Source organism: Nothobranchius furzeri, chromosome 6 (assembly GCF_043380555.1).
Source record: "Nothobranchius furzeri strain GRZ-AD chromosome 6, NfurGRZ-RIMD1, whole genome shotgun sequence".
Lineage (NCBI taxonomy): Eukaryota > Metazoa > Chordata > Actinopteri > Cyprinodontiformes > Nothobranchiidae > Nothobranchius > Nothobranchius furzeri.
In genome coordinates, this window is record NC_091746.1 from 46,133,599 (window position 1) to 46,151,363 (window position 17,765).

General features: G+C 40.9%; 1 protein-coding gene across 3 annotated transcripts in view; it reads right to left on the reverse strand.

The window, feature by feature from the left end:
• tnksa (tankyrase, TRF1-interacting ankyrin-related ADP-ribose polymerase a) overlaps positions 1-17,765 on the reverse strand; it is a 136,795-nt gene that overhangs the window by 61,398 nt on the left and 57,632 nt on the right. The window lies entirely within an intron of this gene.

Consider the following 17,765-nt stretch of genomic DNA (forward strand, 5'->3'; position numbering starts at 1 on the left):
AAGGGGGGACTAATGCTGTTTTCATTCTCTCTTTGTTTTCCATTTTTCCACAACTGTTCCAAACATCCATCCATCTCTCTCCCTCTCTCTCTCTCTCTCTGTCCCACTCCTCTTTAGGAGCCTGTCAAGCTGTTCCCATGACAACAGTGACTGCTAGCTGTCAGCAGTTGCCATAGCAATGAGAAATGATCTGCTGAGGTAGGGTGGGTGGATTTGGACCATTTTATTTAGTGGCGTTTTAGAGTGTTCATGCAGCTCTGACACAATTCTGCCATGCACTTTCCAAACCCGTTTTTTGTTTGTTTGTTTCTATACTTTCTTTATTACTACGATACTTTCTAGGAAGAAAACACTGAAATTTAAGTGAAAATATGCGCTATGAAGTAAAAATTTTAACAATAATGTAATCCTCCCTTATATAAATTTTCTTGCTGCTTAAGTACTCTGGTCATGGCTGCACCGGAGATGCTAGAAGCTCCAACAAGATGAGTCGTGTCAGATGACTGGATCAATAAACATATTAGCAAAACTGTCCACTATTCCTCTGACTGACACATACACACAAACACACACACACACACACACACACACACACACACACACACACACACACACACACACTAAAAAGCTGCTGACAGCTCTGCCCTGCTAGCATCATGGAAGATAAATAACCCACAGCTCGAACTCTCATCTTATGCTCTCCGTGCACACTCGTGCAGTCAGACTCACACAAGCGCACACGCTGATATCTAAGCCATCACCTGTCTATCTCATCAGCTCTGCCTCCCAGCTAGAAATGCTGACTTTTACAGGAAGCTTGCGACTCTGAGGAAAGTTTGAGTTCAATATAAGCAGTAACTTAAGGCAAATACTCAAAACTCTACTCCTAGTTTCTCATCTGAAACTGGCATGGCAGCTGGATGCTTTCAGTAATCTGTTATTGAGTCCTGTTTATAACCAAGACCAGTAATAAAAAACTAGATAGAAAATAAAGATCATTAATGTATATTATATTATTATTCCTACTTATCTGATGGAGCCCATGAAAGAAAAACAGCTGTCTCTTCCACTGTGTTGTTTGGCAAATTTGAGTCTTCAGGGAAGTAGTTTGGTTTCATCAAGTACAGTGTGTGATATAATATGTGTATTATCAGTATAGCTCCTTCATCAGTCAGCAGCATTATTACAAAAAAAACATCATGTGGAAATGCTCAGTAACTCAGAAAGGCAGAGATCATGTGTCATGGCTAATGATGTCTTATCTATGGAACACCTCAAAAAGGGTTTACTTTTAATAAGAATGTTCAAAGCCAATTCAAATCCAGTTAATCCATCCTTTCTCTCTGTTGCGGAGGCAGTTGCCTAAGCAAAGAGGCCCAGACTTCCCTCTCCCCAGCCACTTGGGCCAGCTTCTCTGAGGAATCTCAAGGCATTTCCAGACCAGACAAGAAACATAATCCCCCCAACATGTCCTGGATCTTCAGGTTGGACGTGCACAGAAAACGTCGCCAGGGAGGCGTCCAGGAGGCATCCTAACCAGATGCCTAAGCCACCTCAACTGGCTCCTCTTGATGTGAAGGAGCAGCAGATCTACTCAGAGCCTGGATGACCGTGCTTCTCACCCTAAGGGAGAAAAGCTTCTAAAAATGCTTTTTGTTTTAAATCTTAACCTCTGATGTAACAACAGGAAGTTATAAGCTAGTCCTGCCTGAAGCTCAGTGTGTCGAGTAGGTAGTTTTGGGGTAGATAGGTTGTGTTATCGAGTCAGTAGGGATGGGTGCTGAATTTGGTATTTTTAAAGGCACCAACTGAATTCCATAGTACCGGATGAGTATCGATTCAGGTCATCTGAAGCCGTGCCTTGTTTTGGTACTGCGCTGGCGCAAGAGCGTATCGTCATCAGTCACCCTGGACGAGCTGTAAACATTGTACAACACTACAATGATAAAATGCAAACAGTTGTATGTTATTTATCATGATATTTATCAAATGTGGCTATATATTGGGGAAATAATATATATTTGATTAAAAAAGCAATTTAAATAATAATTAAACACTCAAAAGTATTGAAAATTGATACCGTTAAGTACCAGTATCGATTCGTAGGTGCAGGAGTTGGTACCGTACCAATTCAAATGTCAAAGGTACCCAAACCTACGAGTCAGTGTTCACTACTTTTGCATTGCATTCATTTTTCTTTAAAATTGTAAACAATTGTGTTTGTGGAGGCTGTACTAACTCAGGCGGGTCCGAACATCGAACCCACAGGTTTCCAAATACGAGAATGAACGGCACCATCTTCCGTTGCTGGTGCGTTTTGTGCAGCTGAAAACACGGTCCTTTTAAATGCGCACTTCAAACTAGAAGATTACAATCCCAGTGATGTGATGGGAGTTCAGCATGCCTCCTATCCTCCAGAGCCCCGTGGTGGAGTTTTGAAAATACTTGTGGTATCCAAGAGCCCAGATCAGCAACAAAACCAGGTCAGGGAGGTCCGCAATGAACTCCAGAAGAAGATGGGGACTTTTAAAAATCCCTAGCAGGCCAGGGAAGCTGGTTTCTGGGTCAGACCCAGGTCCTTCAAAGACTCAGAAATGTACTAGTATGTCATAAACTTAGATTAAACTTTGTCTTAGAAAAAAGAACTTAAGAACAGTTGTGACTTTAGACATCTTATCAAAACTTGCATTAGCTGTTAGAGCTACGAGAAGCATCAGTTTGGTGAAAAGCTAACAGGGCACCAAAGGCCGAGCAAACTACTTAGAAAAATATTAATCTAACTATGGATTGCAGTATTTAGTTTAAGTTTAATTTCTGCTGTTGCATGCCATCAGACAGACGACACACAGTCAGTCAGCATGACACTCTCAGCAGGACAAGCTTGTAATCAAAATTTAATCAAGGCTTCAGAGGAAGTCTTTTCTTCTGAGATTTTTGTCTTTAGATGCTCGTTGCTTTGATGTTTGTGTCAACATCGACGTCAGTCAGTGATGACTGTGGTAACACGTCCACAGGATTACACACAAACACACAGCAGACGGAAGTGTACTGAAGCTAAAACCAAACAGAATACCGGGTAATCCCTTAGATTATAATGGCTGAATTCCTGCTAACTTGTAGAAAACAGTGTAAACACAACAAAAATAAGTATGTAAACTGCGGGTGGATGGTCAGCAAAGATGATTTCCATAAAGAAACAACAACAAAGACTTATGGGCGATTGTGTGTAAGGGGGTAGGAATGTATAGAGGCAGCTAGATAACACTCTCTACCCAACTGTTAATAATAACCCACTCTGAGGGCTCCTCAATCATCTGAGTGCTTGTGGTGCCACACACACACACACACACACACACACACACACACACGCGCACGCGCGCGCGCACGCACACACACACACACACACACGCACACACACACACACACACACACAAACACACACACACACACAAGGAAGGTTGAATTTTACAAGGGTGCAATCAGATTAAGAAGCTAAGATATTAAACTGTGACAGGAATACATCACAAAGGCAAAAGCATACTACGTTAGGATTACAAACAGCCAATATCAGAATTTATCACCATTTATATTAAGGATGAGTTGAAGTAATTAAAACCTGCAAGATAATATTTGTAAAACACGCCTTTGTTTGTATTTCTTTGTTATGCCATTGAAGCCAGGAATAAAATCAGAAACCTGACGACACCCAGCACATGTTTTCTGCCCTTAAAACACTTTCTGCGTTACATAACAAATCAGGAAATCATAGATTTGGAGGTCAAGAAATTTGTGCAAAACTCAAAATAAAAAAATCCTTATGAAAAAGATTTTGTTCTAAGCCAAATCTGTGATTTTGTCATTTCCTCTCTTATCCGTTTTCAATGGAAAGATATTTTTATATAGGGCCTACTAGGAAAGATATATTTTCAGTTGAAATAAAACATAAACTCATTTCCTTTCCAAACACATTTCTTGCTTTTTGTATTTTGTAACAGTTCTTACATTAAATTATTTTAGGATTTAAGGAGGGGGATGTTAGCATGCGTGAAAAGCCTCAAGCCATTACTCTTTTAAATGGAAACCTACTCTGCATGTGCAGTCGTGTTTGAGAGATCTAAAACAAATTGCTTATTCACTCCAGTTATATATATATATATATATATATATATATATATATATATATATATATATATATATATATATATTATACCCACTTTATTTCTATAGCATAATTTAAGTCACAGCGTGAGAGCTGACAAAGTTCTGAACAGGCAGGCTCAATTAAAACAAAAGTAAAAACAATAAGAAGACAAAACACAACAATAAAAGCTATAAATTCATAATACGATAACATAAATCACTGTCTAAAAGCCAAGTCATAAAAGTTGGTTTTTAAACGAGATTTAAAAACAGGTAGAGAGGATGCCATGATAACTGTAATGGGCAGTGAGTTCCAGAGCATGGGGGCAGCATGGACAAACGCACGTTCACCTCGTGATTTGTAGGCCATCCAGGGAATGCAAAGCATTAGACGGTCAGCTGACCTCAACATACGAGTAGGTACAGAGGGAGTCGGGAGGTCGGACTGATAAGGAGGAGCTAGGTCATGTAGGGCTTTAAAAACAAACATCAATATCTTAAAACGCACACAAAATGTGATGGGGAGCCAGTGAAGACGTTTCAGGACTGGTGTAATATGGCTACGTCGACTTGTGTTTGTTAAAAACCTAGCAGCGGCATTTTATATATATACACATAATTTATTTATTTATTTTCTGTGAGCTCATTTTTTGCTTCACCAACATACAACTGACTAGGGCTGTGTACTGAAAAGAACATATATCACAGTACAGAGGAGACAATACAATATTTTGTATTTTTGTTTACTCATGTGACAGTGAATGAAATCACCTCAGAAGCGTAAATGTGTGTGTTGTGTGTACATAATAACGTAAACTCAGCTTTAATAATTTTCATTCTATACAAAATCTGCTGCTTTTGGAAGCATTGATATCATTGTATCGGCAAATATCAGTTATCGGCCATAACAGTGATCTTAATATAGGATATCTGTATCGGCCCAAAAATTTCATATCGGTGCACCACTAATATTTTGCAGTATTATCCCAGGCCAGACACATCCAAGAAACATCCAATGTTATCACAAGATCTCGTAGTTCCGTCAGTAAGAACTGCTGCCACCTAGCATTTTGAGTTAGAATTGCACCACAAATACCAAATAAAAAAAATGCTCACAAAAATGTATACAATGCCTCGAATATCAATTCAATATCATAAAATTAAAAATCAAAATATTTCAGTGCATTGATTTATTTATTTTTTTTACACCTGACCTTAACTCTCCTTATAATTCCCATTTTGTTGGTTAAAACTCCTAAAGTAAAGACGCAAATTTTAGCTGTGTGTAAATGTACTGACTAGTCTATTTGATGGTTTGTGTGTATAACTCATTTACTCAATCTATTTGCAGTGGTCTCTAGAAGGAATGAATGTCTTGCAGGCAGAAATCCCGTCTCAGTGGGCCAAGTCTGTGACATCACAGCTGAGCTTCAGACGGCAGGTTTTTCAGTCTCATTGCCTAAAATCTGGACATATTGCTCCATATTGGATAACAGGAGCGCGACTCCACCACTGACTTGCAACATGGATGCCTTATCTCCACAAATAACACAAGTCTGGAGCAGCTTCTGCCATGAGGTGAATTTGCTAACGCTAATGGTTAGCCTAAACAAGCCACAGTCTTCTAATTCACGGACATTAAATAACAGCTTCTGATGAGTCAACATCGGTGAGTCTACGGATGATAATTCACAGTGTGACGTAGATATGTGAGGATTTTCCAGTCCTAGAGATTCTGTCTATTTTCTATCAGAAGTGATGGCAGCAGATAGGTGTAAGAGGCTATTTTCATGTTCAGCCTGCATGAAAAACTCAGTGACTGATTATAATTAGAAATAACATTTTAAATGGTTTTTCAGCCAACCACACATTTAAATGAATGTTTTGTAGACTTTAGAGACTAAAGGAACATGATTAGACTCTTTTCTAACCCTGGTCCAGAGGACTATTGGACCTTGTTAATTCTAGATGACTATTTGTTCCAACACACTGGACTCAAATACATTAACAGCTTGTTATCAGGCTCTGCAGAGGCTTGATAATGACCCATTTATTAGAATAAGGTGTGCTTGAGCAGGTACACATAAAACTTGCCAGTTAAACAAATAATTAGTCATTCCTACTTGAGTGGGAACTGCTCTTGGAGTTTTTCTTGCTCAGTCTTTGTTTTATTCTTTCCATTTCTGTCCTTGTGGCTTTGCAAAGGCACAGCTTTTAAAAACGTGCACAAGCTTCAGTAGACAGTGCTGATACTCTGAATCTATGTTTGTTTCGTTGTGAGTGAATGTAACTGAGGACAAGGAGATGATGCAAAGGTAACACAAGGAGAGTGAGAGCGAGAGATAGAAAGTGTGGGAGGTTGGTGCAACTGAAATCAATAATCAGGATTCTGCAAAGCTCTTTTGTGTTTATGATGAACATTAATGTCCTCACTGTGAATGAATCAGTCTCGAAATGTTTGGAGAATGTCCTAATTCAACTTTCTCACAGTTTCATACAAACTTGATGATAAAAGGGGCCACAAGCACAAATAAGACTCAGTGTATAACATTTCAATGAGATGAGGCTGCACATCAAGTGAGGCAGATAATTAAAAATTGTATTTTGTACATTTAGATGTGTCTTTCTGTAAATAAGTTACAATAACTACAAAAAAAGTTATTTTCTCTGATGAAGATTCCTAAATTATGATTAATGAGCTAACAGTCAGAGTGCAATCAAAATTAAAGTGTATTGACGCCATCTTAAAAAAGCCCCAATCTCACAAATCTCTAACACTGCCATTGATGTTGCATTACAGTTATTTACGAGTGTAAACGTCACCAGGAGCAGCAGCACATTCCTGATCCAGGGTTCAGGTCCATCAGGAACTCCCTAATCTTTCTGCCAACATAACCAAGGAAATGATTGAGAGCTAAACATATGTAAAACAAACATTCGAGGTTGGAGCGTTTTTAAGGTTCTGCTTTGGCAGAAGGGCAACTGAGACCTTTTGTGTACCATCTTAAAATAGCTCTGCGCCTCTTGAGGGGGGCAGGGGCTTTTCTGGTCGCAGTCTCCCTGGGGTCCCTGCGCTCTGGGGCAGCTCCTGGATCTCTGAGACTTGGAGCTCCTTCCATCTCCTACACATCTTTGTGGGCAGATCTGTGGCCCCTCACACTCTCTATTGGACGCTCCTATAGAGAAACCTTACATATACAAGTCCGTGAGCGCACACAGGTGCTCACATGGTGTTCTCATAAGTATGGACTTGGGCACGTTCAACACATGTCTTAAGGCTGTGGTTGGCACTTAATGCACTGTGATTTATTATCGTGTGATTGTTCAGCAAAACAATGTTGATGAGGCTTGTCACCAGCATTCAGACATTAATTCTGTTTGCTTCACAACCAGACAGGACATGGGAAAAAGAATAGCTCTGATTGTCTAAAGTTCTCAGCAGTTAATACAAATGTTAATTAGTAACAGCAAATTTAGCAGCATGTGGTTATTTTGGTGTAAATATGTGTGAAAAAATAATCCTTCTGGACTTGATAAATGTTGCTGCTGCTTGTGATTCCTACAGTGGCAAATAATGAAAATAAACACAAAATCCATGTAAAAAAGGTGTTTAAAATAGTGTTTTGATTGGACTGCTGTGAAATTTCAATGAATTGTACAAACCTAGGAGGGCGGCGATATGACTCGCTCATCAGTCTAAACCCAATCTCCAAACTGTTGCGGTTTAGGTCATTATTTTCTGGTTTGCCTTTTACTCAACAACACATTTTAAAATGTGTAATTTATTATTTTGTGTTTGACACGTCATTATACAAAGCATTGAAATGTGTAGAACAAAGAGGAGGTGGATGGGAGAAAGTAAAATAACGATATTTATACACCGTAACTCAAAAGAAGCTGAAACTCCATTAATCAAACTTTTCTCCGATTTATTTTATTCAGGCACAAAGAAAAATATCCAGCTATATGCTGCAGATAATTAATGCAGAAAAAACTCACAAAGGAGAAGAGTTTGTGCAGCACTTTATATAATAAATAGTTTTTTTTAATCTTTTGAACAGATTATCTTATTTCAAATTGATATGCAGCTAGAATGAAACACTTCAAGCTTTTGACGCATTGGAAACTGTGTATCAATTGTTTGTTGAACCACAAACGCACCATCAAGAAAGCTCAAGCATCAAGAAGGTGACTCAAGCTTGACACAGACACTTTCTGTTGTCACCCATACTATAGAAAGCAGCGTATTTCTAAAAGGCTGTGATCAGAATAAATGTTAAAATGAAGATTTTTTTCCTTCAAATAAACAAGCAGCAGTCACAGAAATATTTCTCTTTATATACATGTTGTAACTTCCTAAAGCATAATGAGCGCAAACCATCAAGGGAGCGCATTACTTGCTCTCTTCATGACTGATCTCGGTCGGTGCAATTAACTAGCAACGTAAATGATGGTTGTGCTGAGGAGGTCATTTGAGTTTCAGTCGGTGCACGATGTTTACGTTTGGGAAAGTGCTGCATTAATCTACCCGTGGTCCATTAAATCTCAGCGTTTTGAAATGATCTGTTGTGTGCCTCGCATTGCACTAAAGAAATGGAAATTGAATGGCTTTTCCTTGGAGGTGACACATTCCCGACAGACCACCTGCATGGATAACAGATGATCCTTCCTGTCACACGGAAATGGAATCAAAATGAGAAGGAGCAGCTGAGCACCATGCACAACAATCAAGTACCAGTTATTAAAAAAAAGTAAAAAAAAAATTCTCCTTGAACCTTTTCTAGCATTTATATGAAGTAAAAGGGTGAAAATCTTGCAGATTGTCCCTACAGTTGTCACAGCAACCAATAAATTACAGAGAACCGTGTTTTAGAGTTCATTAAATGTGTTTGACTCTGAAAAGTCATTTTTTAAAGATTATTTTTGATTATAAATAGTCAGCCTTTCGTGTAGGCTGAACAGGAAAATAGCCTTTTACACAATAGTTTCCTGCATTAGCTTCTGATGACTGTGAAACTCTGGGATTTGAAAAGCCTGACAGATCTACGTCACACTGTCACTTAACGTTCATGAACTCACCCACTCGTTCCCAGTGAGAGTTGAACTCCGCCAAGGCTGCCCTTTTTCACCGATTCTGTTCATAACCTTTATGGACAGGATTTCTAGGAGCAGCCAAGGTGTTGAGGGCATCCGTTTTGGTGGCCTGAGGATCAGGTCTCTGCTTTTTTGCAGATGATGTGGTCCTGTTGGCTTCATCAGAACGTGATTTTCTGCTTTTGCTGGAGCGGTTCGCAGCCGAGTGTGAAGCAGCTGGGATGAGAATCAGCTCCTCTAAATCTGAGACCATGGTCTTGATTCGGAAAAGGGTAGAATTCCTTCTCCGGGTCAGGGATGAGGTCCTGCCCCAAGTGGAGGAGTTTAAGTATCTCGGGGTCTTGTTCATGAGTGAGGGAAAACTGGAGCGTGGTGTCGTGGTGAAGAGAGAGCTGAGTCAGAAGGTGAAGCTCTCGATTTACCGGTTGATCTACATTCCTACCCTCGCCTATGGTCATGAAAGAACGAGATCACGGATACAAGCGGCCAAAATGAGTTTTCTCCGAAGAGTGGCTGGGCTCTCCCTTAGAGATAGGGTGAGAAGCTTGGTCATTTGGGAGGGGCTCGGAGTAGACCCGCTGCTCCTCCACATCGAGAGGAGCCAGTTGAGGTGGCTCGGGCATCTGGTCAGGATGCCTTCTGGATGCCTGGTGAGGTTTTCCGGGCACGTCCACCCGGGAGGAGACCTAAAGGTAGACCCAGGAGACGGTGGAGGGACTATGTCTCTCACCTGGCCAGGGAACCCCTTGGGATTTCCCCGGAGGAGCTGGCCTAAGTGGCTGGGGAGAGGGAAGTCTGTACTGCCCCCGCGACCCGACTCCGGATAAGCGGATGAAAATGGATGGATGGGTGGATAGAACTCACCCACCTTGACTCCCAACTGGGAGAAGCTAACCATTAGCATTAGCAACTCCACCACACAGCAGAAGGTCCCCCAGGCTTGTGCTATTTGTGGAGATAAAACATCCACGTTGTATGTCAGCAGTAGAGTTGCATTGTTGTTACCCAGTCTGAGGCGAGATGTCCACATATCAGGAAATAAGACTCCAAAACCTGCCATCTGAAGCTCAGCTGTGATGTGGGCAACCCGAGAATGACTTACAATTATAATAATTATATTAATATAATATAATAATAATTAGAACCAACTTCCATTGATTTATCTTTCAGTTAAGTTGGGAAAGCAGAGAAGTGTAAGACTTCAGAGACTAGAGCTTCAAAAACAAGCCACTGAACTAGAAGGACATCTGGTTTTCCTTTCACTCCTTCATCCAATGGACTAATCAGTCTTAAACCAGACATGCTGTTGCAGAGCAGCAGAGCCAAACCTAAGGCTCAGAGCTCTCTACAGATGTGCGTGGGGATGCTGGAGTCACAGGACGATAATACCCAGTTTTTCTCTGCAGGCCTGTGCACTTTGCACCGTACCTGCCATTTCATTTAAAATACCCAGCATTACTTCAAGCCCTGCAGTCCTTCCCTTGTATTTCTCCAGCATGGGTCTCTCAGAGTGCAAGCATGCAATGTGATTTTACTCCTTCCTGCACATGGCTTCAAAGCTCATCAGGATCAATTCTGAGACAGACTGTCTCATCTGCCAGATTAACTCTTCTTGTTGATTTGACTTCCTTGAGTTCTGTTCTTCTATCATAGTAAAGAGGTCTATGTGGGTAATTGCATCTTTACTTTTAACCTCACAACTCACTTTTTTTGTTCTACTTCTGTCTGATTTTGCTACAGTGGTACAAGAGCTTTTTGGAGATAGAAAATATGTTATGGTTTTATAGAATGGCTATTCGCTCTGCAAAATAATAATAAAAAAATCAATGATGAAATTCTAAAATATTAACAATTAATAATACACGACATACTATTCCTTTAAGAAATACAAATTCAATTGATTTTTCTTAATTGAGAATCCTGAGAAGAAAGATATGTGCAACTGGACATAGTCTTGTTAGGCCTAGCAACAATTGTTAAAACTCAATGTATGTTTGGGGAATTGACACTCAGCTAGTAGAAATCAAATTTTAGCTAACTAGCTGTCAAATTATCAGCAAATAAATGAGCTGTAGAAGACATAGATTGCATCAGACAAAGAAGGCCATCTTGAATTAGCTCGATTCAAAAACTTAATCCGTTGCAGATTTATAAGTAAAAATTACAATTATGGCAGACCTTGACCTCCAACTATCGCTGAAGTGTTCACAGCTCAGTGTGAAGCAGCTGGGATGAGAATCAGCTCCTCCAAATCTGAGGTCCTGCCCCAAGTGGAGGAGTTTATGTATCTCAAGGTCTTGTCTTTAGCTGTTAACTTTATTTCAGCCATTAACTTTATTTTCTCTCCAAGTGTTTTTCTCCTCAGAAGTAGCCTCAGTGGTGTTCTTCTGAGCTGTGGTGGCCACATGGAGGGGGCCATCGGCTGGTACACTGCTGCTTTTACTCTCTTTGACATGGAATGTGCTACTACTAGTTCACCTGCTGAAGTGATTATAGATTCACTCAGATAAAGACAATAAAGTTTATATTTTGCTAAATATAATATTTACTAAGAAATCACAAGGTAGCTATAGAAATACTACTTGGTAAATATGGTGTGTGTGTGTGTGTGTGTGTGTGTGTGTGTGTGTGTGTGTGTGTGTGTGTGTGGTTGGTTGGATGGTTGGTTGGTGCTGGTGTGCGTGTGTGTCTGCTCTGTCTTCTCGATCCCCAGTGAGTCGTGGAGGATGGCTGCTTATACTGAGCCAGGATTCTCTGGAGGTTTCTTCCTGTTAAAAGGGAGTTTTCCTCTCCACTGTCGCTAAGTGCTTGCTTAGTATGAGGATTGCTGTAAAGACACTGACACTAGTCAGTGACTTGATGCAATTTGCTGGGTTCCTTATATAGGAAACCTGTATTGGAATGTTTACTTTGTGAAGTGCCTTCAGACGACTCTTGTCGTGATTTTGACGCTATATAAATAAACTGAATTGAAAACTGAATTGTTCACGAGTGAGGAAAATATGTAGCGGGATTGACAGGCAGATTGGTCAATTTATGTTCCTTTCCTCGCATATGGTCACAAGCTTTGGGTAGTGACCGAAAGAATGAGATCACAGATACAAACGGGTTTCCTCTGCAGGGAGGCTGGGCTCTCCCTTAGAGATAGGGTGAGAAGCTCGGCCATCTGGGAGGGGCTTGAAGTAGACCCGCTACTCCTCCAAATCAAGAGGAGCCAGTTGAGGTGGCTCGAAAATCTGGTTAGGATGCCTCCTGGACACCTCCCTGGTGAGGTTTTTGGGCACGTTTGTAATGTACCCAAAGGCCAGTATTTACATTACAAATGACCAGAAATTAACTTTTAATTTGCAGACAAAAACATCCAATCTGTCTGGTCTCCAAACAAGAAGCACTGCACAAGGCCTTGTCACTGGATAAAGGAGACATAATAAAACTAACTACCCTATCTTGGCTGGAACAAAAGTCATTCGGAAGATAGACTTTTCTGCACTCTCACTCTGAAGAAAGTTCATCTACCTTGAATCATAAAGGACATTTTTAAAACATGATAACTCCATAAGTATCATATAATCATCTCTTGTTAAATCCCAAAATGTTTGAATAATGTGTGCATTAATCAATGATGTGTTAAAATGAATATTTTTCCTGCAATGATCCATGTTAGATCTTAAACTACACCAGATTAGTATTTGTTGAGTTAACAAGTTAATCTATCAGTATAGCGCTCCGGACGTCACGTGACTCTCAGAGAGTAGACGCCATGTTGGCAGGCAACAAAGGTAAACAAAATGAACGGGATCGGCTTGGATTTTACGCCGTCGGAGTTTACTTCACACTTTAAAACTGAAGAAATCGTTTTATATAGTCAGAAATTAAATAGACTAATCATCTCCGACCCTTCCCATGCCCCTGGGAAACTTTTTTAAAACGCCAGAAGCTGTCGGAGCAGACCTCTTACCGGATTTGAGATACCCTGACATTAGGGCTGCAACAAACGATTATTTGGATAATCGATTAATCGGATGGGGTCTCGACACGATTAATCGGATTACATGGGGAAATTTTTAAAAACAGCTAGGGAAACGTTATTTCTCTCCCTTCACTTTATTTAACACAACATTATTAGAAAACAGTTCAATAGCAGAAAAACAACATGCCATCACCTAAATTGTCTTATAAGGTGTACAGACAGAGACCCTAAGCTACATCTATCTGTGACCTAAAATGCTTGGTCCAAGTTAAACAGCTTAAGGGCAATTCTCATCTGTTTTGTTTGATCTCATCTGTTGACATTTATTTTAAATGTAATTAAACATAGGCTGTGAATTAATCAAAATTGATCACTATTTCCAAAAATGACTGAAAAAATACCAAATAAAACAAAAGTAAATGAATGCCATCCTCCTTGCGATGATGCCCTGGGCAACTGCCATAAAGTCACATCAAGAAATGCTGCTGATCATTCCAATGATCCCAAATAGACTCACATTAGGCCACATGAAAGCAACTGAACCCAAAAATATATTAACCAGTATATAACTGCACTCTCACACAACACGCCTGCAGCAACAGTTAGGACTCCTCCCTCCCTTTTAAAAGCGTTTTTGCTTCTGAGGACATTGTGGTTGTAAAACCACATGCTAGTAGTCTGGCCCCGGTGTGATCAACCAGTTTCTGCGGGAATGTGACGGCGGAACCAGGGCCAGATTAACACTTTGTTGTACCCTGGGCAACAATATTCAAGGGCTCCATCATCACGACCCAAGGATCACCATAATGTGGTCACATACAGAATATTTTACTGTAATATGCAGTAAATATACTCAATACTTGAATGCCTGACAACACGTAACCCGCCCAGAGTAACCTTTGACCCACCTCGTGTGGACTGACCAATGAGGAGAGGGTCTTAACTTGAGGCCCTCTCTTCATTGGTCAGTCTGCATGAGACTGACTCTCAACTGACGTTCAGTCGTAGGCAGCGAAGCGTCTCTGTGCAGTGCAAAAGCCCGGGTGGACAGTTTGTTTAATGTAGGGTGACCATATTTCCATTTCCAAACAAGAGGACAGGGGATCTGTGCCTATGACGTCACACTATGGCAACGCCACACAAACCATGTTGGGACCCATTTTTTGTAAGAACTAAATTAATATCAGATTCTGCCAATTAAAGGGCTCTAAAACAATTCATATGTAAATATTTTGCATATTTAATGCAAAATCTAATTTTTCTGCTTTAGTGCTGCAACAAGGTTTTATTAATAATAAATTATTATACCTTTTGTTTTACTACAGCATCGGTACGCTTCCTGTGCACAGATGATTAAGGATGCTTGTTTCAGCTGTGAGATTAGACGATAGGATCAATGAAAAAATAAGTTGTCACACACTCCATGGAAACTTTCAGAGAATCCACAAATAGTGGCTTTCAAATGGTTTTGTTACTTTTTGCAAGTTTAAAAAAGAAGCAGATGAGACAGCATGTCTGATAATTTAGTTTTTCATCTGATAATATTAGAACATGTCAGTAATGTCTGAGGGGCTTTTATAAACACCATATAACTAACACTACTGGAGAGGGCATGAATTACACAGAGGCTTCTGGGGAGCCCAGTTATTTGGGGGGGGGGCATTTTGCCTTGGCCCCCAAAATGTCTTGAAACGGCCCTGGGTGTGTGACTGAGTTTTGAAGGTGATCTGAATTGTATCAGATGTATAAATATGACATGTGTATAACTTATTGTTTTTTACTGGTAAAAATGTGTAGTGGAGATAACTCTACCTACATTTTACTTTTCAACACTTTGTTTTGTTTTCTTGTTTTTATTGAACTATTTTCCTGTCCTGTCTGTCTCTCATCTTCCTGCATCTCCTCTTAATTCTCCAGAAAATCTGTTGCCTGGATTCTTACCTTTTCACCTCATCAGTTACTTTTGAGCAGGTCAAAGGGATCTCCTGACCGAAAAGCGCAGAGCGCGTTTTCTATGCTGCGTGAGGTGACATCACCACAGCACAGGTGATGAGATCCGCAGTAGCGAGCTTCAGGCACAAATAAAACAGAAAATAGAGAACATGTGCGGACATGAACAATCGTGTGCTAATTATAGTTTTTTGGTTGCGCCACTTTGAGAATGGACCGTGCGCTGGAAGCAGCTGCCTGGATCGCTGTGCAACAATGCGGAACCGGTTCGCAGCAGCGCAAGTCTGCAGGCTCTCCCTCGCGCTGATCTGCCGGTACCGGCTCTCCCTCACGCTGATCTGCCGGCTCTCCCTTGCGCTGATCTGCCGGCTCTCCCTCGCGCTGACCTGCGGCTCTCCCTCGCGCTGATCTGCCGGCTCTCCCTTGCGCTGATCTGCCGGCTCTCCCTTGCGCTGATCTGCGGCTCTCCCTCGCGCTGATCTGCGGCTCTCCCTCGCGCTGATCTGCGGCTCTCCCTCGCGCTGATCTGACTTGCTCTGGTCTGCGCGCAACGGCGGGCGGGAAGGGGGGGCGCTTTTGGAAGAGTTGTGCGACACAACGAATCGATGACGCAATTCGTTGCCAACGCTTTTAGTAATCGATTTTCATCGAATTTATCGATTCGTTGTTGCAGCCCTACCTGACATTCATAATTTCCTTGTTAATTTTACCGCGTCCTACTCCGGAGCATCGCTAAGTGCATATAAAAGCCTGGAGGGATACAATCAGGGTTTGTTGTCGGTATCCAGATCTGGATTCTTCCTGCAAAGGACAGCACTGTTGTGACCGGGAGGGTAAGTGGAGATTTTTGTTACCATTAGCAACAGCCCGTTGCAAGGTTATGTCTGTGTGAAACGTCATGTGCTTTTTATGTGTGATCTGACAATTGATCAACCATTGCTTAAAAATTAAATACAGCTTAGCCAGTTAATTGCTGTGATCATAAGACACGTAAACGGCAGCACGCAGAACTCACGAGGCAACGTTTTACTTGATGTTTACCTGTTGCTATGAGTAATAAGACAGAAAATGCCAAGCCTAAATAAATTTAGGAAGCCCACTAAGAATCGTAATAAAAGCATTTAAAATAAATACCATACACAGTTGAGGAAACATTGGTTTAGGTACCTGATATGAAGTGGTCGCTGCATAAGCTAAAACCTTTACTCTCGGGATCCCACAGCTTCATTTTAGCCTGGAGGCTAGCGCGTTTCATTGCGATGATCCAACGTTTGCGGCGTTCCGGATCTTGGGGAATCCTGTAGAAGGCTCTTCTCTAATCACGTCCACGTCTGTTCTGGCATCCTGGGGCACAACAGGAATCTACCATATTTCCCGTTTGATTGAGTTTTCTGGCAATAACAAATAGCCTAGCTGCGGGCTTCTGCCTGCCAAGACTGCGCCATTCGATTTGAACTGTTGCATGCCGGGAGAAGTGACGTCAACTCCCGGAGCTCTATACTCATACATCATAAGATTAATATTAAGGTTTTAACATTCACTTCACATAAAAAACATTTCCACATCACACTGAGACTTTACATCTCTGAGTATCTGAGGGAAGGCGCAATTTCCGAGGTCTTTGTTAACGCCCTCTTAAAAGTATCAAATTCTGATTTGTCTAAGTTTATAAACAAAAGTTAATAAAAGCTAGAACACTTCCTGGTCTAGCCGGTCTTCACCGTTCACTCGATAAAGCCAATTGGGTGAACAAGCACTTTGAGACCATCCATTCTTTTGACTCCAAGGTCAAAGCCTCTCTGCAACGCTTGTGAGTGATAGCAGACACAACGGCTCTTTTAAGAGCCGCTCAACACATCAAACAGACATTCTAACCTGAAGACCCTGGTTACACCTCATGGCTGGACTAGAAATCTGAATTCAAAAGGAACTGCGCCTCTTTGGGTTCCTGTGGTCTCGACGTCCGGTGAACCTCACCACTCGGGCCGCTTTCGTACGGACCGCCGATGGGCAACCATCACACAAAGGGTGTGTAGAATCTGCACGATTGCGTCGAATGGTTTTATAAATAAATTTAGCTTATCAAACCATACAGCCAAATTGATTTTATAACCCACACACCACAAGCTCTCTCAGATACTTAAGAGAGGTTTTGCTAAAACATCTTGCTTCCACTCCATCACTTCATTCATCATCTGTTATCTGCATTATCATCATTTCATTCTAACTTTGTCATGTACAATCATTTAGTTTAGAAAAGAGAATTAAAATAATTTTTATAAACTACATTCTTGACTCTGTCTGGATTATTTTTGAAGTGTGTGTTCCCTGAATAAATCAAAGAAACTAAACAGAACATGGATGGATGGATGGATGGACGGACGGACGGATGGATAGTATGTTATAAAAATTTGATTAAAGTCCATCTATTCAGTTATTGCAACAGTGTGTAATGTGCAGCTTTTAAAACATGTGTTAGGAATGACTCTCAGCTAATGTAGCACCAGATCTTCGCTGGTTTATTGGCTGAATTGATTAGCTAAGGTGGAAATCCTGAGTTGCTTTGACTACAAAAGTTGTTTTCTGAAGGCTGGACTGAAATCCATCCAGT